The sequence below is a fragment of the Octodon degus genome, unplaced genomic scaffold (assembly GCF_000260255.1).
Source record: "Octodon degus isolate 3935 unplaced genomic scaffold, OctDeg1.0 scaffold00001, whole genome shotgun sequence".
Taxonomy (NCBI): Eukaryota; Metazoa; Chordata; class Mammalia; order Rodentia; family Octodontidae; genus Octodon; species Octodon degus.
Window position 1 is genome coordinate 36,532,052 of NW_004524577.1, and position 3,974 is coordinate 36,536,025.

General features: G+C 47.0%; 1 pseudogene; it reads left to right on the forward strand.

Moving 5' to 3' along the window:
* Positions 1-3,974, forward strand: part of LOC101589178 — a 24,791-nt pseudogene that overhangs the window by 10,183 nt on the left and 10,634 nt on the right.

The window sequence follows — 3,974 nt, forward strand, 5'->3', positions numbered from 1 at the left end:
TGGGTTCTATGAGACAGACTCTTTCTCTGCAGCTCAGGGTGGCCCTGTCAACAGTGAACTCACTATGGAGCCCAGGCCAGCCTCCAACTTGCAGCAATCCTCCTGCCTCAGCCTTCCAGGAAGTGCTTGGATTCCAGGCATACACCACAGCCTCAGTTCATATTTGATGCTTCGCCTGTTGCAGGAATTATACTTACTGACATCTGAATGGATTTTCTTCTTCATGACAGTGTGTTTGTTTTTAAAAAATTTTATCAGGACATATGTGTTATGGTTAATGATCACATTCATCCTAGGGAATTTGTACCTGGACCTGATACATCTTGGTTCTTCTTTTCCCCATTTCTTTTTCCTGCCTTCAAGCCATCATTTCCTCCCCATTTATAGAACTTTGTTTCCTTTTCTTCCATTCCATTCACTTTTCTAAACATCCCTTTCCCTCTTCTTTTCCTTTTACCCCTCTTCCTCAGGGCCAGCTCCTCCTACCTCCCAGTATCTGTCCTACATTGTTTTTATTTACTCATTGGGTTTCCCACACAAGAGAAACAATGCGAGATAGCTCAGTGGACTAAACACCTGCTTTGGCAAGCACAGGGACCGGGGTTCAATCCCCGGCACCACATGCTGCGCCAGCCCCACCCCTGGGGTGCACTGAGCCAGTGACCTAGTCCAGGTGTGGTGGCTTGCGCTTATAATCCCTGTGCTGGGGAGGCTGAAAACAGGAAGATCACTACAAGTTCATAGTGAGACCCTTTACCAAATACATAAATGGAAAAATAAACAAAAGTGTGTGCTCGATTTATTTCACTTAAAATTATAGTCTTGAGGTGTATTGTTTACCTAATAATAACTCAAGTTTATACTTTATGGCTATATATGTATTTTTTCCTGCCCTCTATCCACTTGTCTGTTATGGGCCGATGGGCTGCTTCCAAGATTTAACTATTAGAAGCCGTGCTGATCCAAACATGCTTATCGCTGCAGTATTGTGCTTTAACTCTCTCATGAAGATACCAAGAAGAAGAAGAGCGGGGTCAAGTGGAATCTCTACTTTTAGGGGTTTTTGTTGTTTTGCTTTTTTTTAGAAAATGAGAGCTTATTACACAAACTCTTTCTTCTTTCTCCTTTTTCTCTTCTGCAGTGCTGGGTCGCCCCGAGTCCCACTCACAGGGTGGAGAAGTACTCTAGCATGAGCTGTATCTCCCGCCCGATGTAGACACCCGAGTTCTGCTCTCACAAACTTGATAGTCCCTGGAATGAAGCATTCCACCAAGGAGCTCTTGTTCCTTTTCCTGAGGACGAATAAAAAAAAAAAAAAATGCAAGAAGGGCCCTTGGGCTTCTCATGGCTCTGTAGTGTTTTTGAACGAACTGGGCAAGAGATTCGCCTCCTTTCCGGATTCCAAGACCCATAGAAAGTCTCCATAGTCTATAGATAAAAACCAGCTGCTCTGTGTTAAAGGGATTATTCAGCAAAGAAATAAGGGCTAGAGAAAAGTGATGCCGGGTCTGCAGAGACGCGGCCTCAGAGCAAGCGCGAGGCCGGCTTGGGCTGCACAGTGAGCTGAGAGGCAGGAACTGGAGCCTCACTCCAGCTCTGTGGCACTCATACATTGTCTCTGGCCTGGGACTTCCTGACTGGGTGGCTTCTCTCTCTGTTGTCCTCACTCTGCAGAAAGCCAGCTTCGGCCATTATATGCGGTTTGGGACACAGTGACAAAGCTTTTTAGTCCACTTAGCCGCCTTCCTTCCTTTCTTAGGTATGACACTCTCAAAGCTTGGCTCTTTCCTGTTTGTCTGCAGAACTGGTTAAAAGACATTAGGATCCTCTCAGACCCCTCCTAAGAAATCAGCTCCCAGAAACGGGTGGCTGGCATTCACCCCGACACACCTGCGAGGGCATTCTGGGCAATCTGGCTGGGTCCAGATTCCGGCATCATTATTTGCCGGCTGTGTCCTAACTAGTTTTGTGTTTTAGTGTCCTAACCTCTGGAGTAGAGATTATATTAATTCCCTGTCTTGTAAAATTTTGTCAGCATTGAGGCCAATGACACATGAAAAATTCTTATCACTATATGTTAGGTTCTGGCAGGTGGTAAATGAGCGGTGAATACAGTCTTTCTCAGAGCAAAGAAGTCTTCTGAGGCATAAACAGTCCAACTCTAGGCCAAGAAAAATGCAGCCTCGGTTGTCAGCACTCATAAGATCGTTTCAGGATGTCTGACATGGTGGGCACACCTGTACTCCCAGCACTGGGATAGCTCTGAGTTTGCTGGACTACATAATGAGATCCTGCCTCGAAAATCAAAACAAAGGGGCTGGGGAGATAGCTCAGTGGCATAAACGCCTGCCTGGCAAGTGCAAGGCCCTGAATTCAATCCCTGGAACCAAAAGGAAAAATCAAAGCAAAATGAAACAAAACAAAACAACCAAAAAAATGTGTCACTTTCAATATTACACTGTGCTCTTTTGTTTGAAATAATGAATGCCTTTGTTTCTAGAAAAGAAGTTGGGGTTGCAGCTCTGGGTTATCAGGAATCCTCAGGGGAGTGGGTGAGGAGGAGAGTCCCCCGAGCCCAGCAGTTGGGACAACAGCCTAGGCCATGGAGGGAGAGCCCATCTCAAACAAAGCAACCCCCACAAAAGCATCAGGGTCAAACCAGCCTGCCGATTCTTGAAGGGAATCTTCAAGATACCAAGATTGGGAGAATCTTCCTTGCTCCTTGGTAAGATTTTCCTTGTATAGAATTAATTTAATAAGACACATTAAAAAAAATAAAATAAGACCCGTTCAGTTGGGCTTTCTTAGGTGGCTCATGCTTGTCACCCAAGTGCCCTGGGAGGCTGAGGCAGGAGAATTAAAAGTTCCAACCCAGCCTGGGCAACTTAGGGAGACCCTGTTTCAAAATAAAAAATACAAACAGCATTGTAGGGATGGAGGGAGAGATGTAACTATTTGCAAAGGCCCTGGATCCAATCCCTAGTACTGAGGTGGCAGCCTCCTCTGTAAGCCACCTGCTGGCCTCTCACTGATGGAGCTGGCACCCTGCCTCTTCTGTCTGTCAGTTGCTTCCTCCCAAAGGCATTTCTTCTGCTGGGTTTGGAGTAGTGACCGTCCAATTTGCCTCCGCCTTCTGCCTCGCCTGCCTCCATTCAGCTGGCTCTGGCCAGCAGGGAGTTGTTTCAGCGGATGGTGAGGACCTGGGTGGTGGGGAGGTGAAGAAGGAAATGGAAGGGGAGTGGGGGACAACGCCTGTGGACAGCACTGAGAAGAGCGGAGGGAGAGCAGAGGCCGCAGGGTCTCCGGAGTGAACCGCAGTAATATTCCTCCAAGACACCAACAGTAGGGGACAAGGTGAAGGACAAGGAAAGCAGGCTGTGGCTCAAGCCCACAATACAAACAACAGAGACCCGAGTGCTGCGTGTGAGGTATTAGGCATCATGACGAAATAGTGACAGTCACCTCACATATACGGTCTGCATGCAGAAGCCAACCATATTTAGATGACTTTTGATATGCTGCAAAAAACTCCCGGTGAACAACACAATTGTAAAAATCCCTTTAGAATGACGAAAGATCTAAAGTATTATCGTGGTTGTGGTGTGTTCCTGTCGCACCCGTACTCAGAAGGTGAGGTAGGAGGCTTGCCTGGGCGCAAGGAGGGGTGATACGGTCAGACCCATCTCAAAAGGCTGGCTAAAAATTATTGCCATTTTCTTGTGACCCAAATGAAGTGTTTTATTAGCCAGTATCAGGGCCATTTTCCTTCAGTAAGATCTGTGTTGGTGGCAAATTCCACGTGTGCGATCTCATGCTCAGAGAGGAAAGAAAATGGCACTTGGAGCTTCAAACTGTTCTTTTGTTTTCTCTTTTCCTTTCCTTCCCTTCCCTTCCCTTCCCCTCTCCTCCCCTCCCCTCCCCTCCCCTCCCTTCCTCCTTCCCTCCCTTTCCTTCTTTCCTTCCTCCTGTCTCTC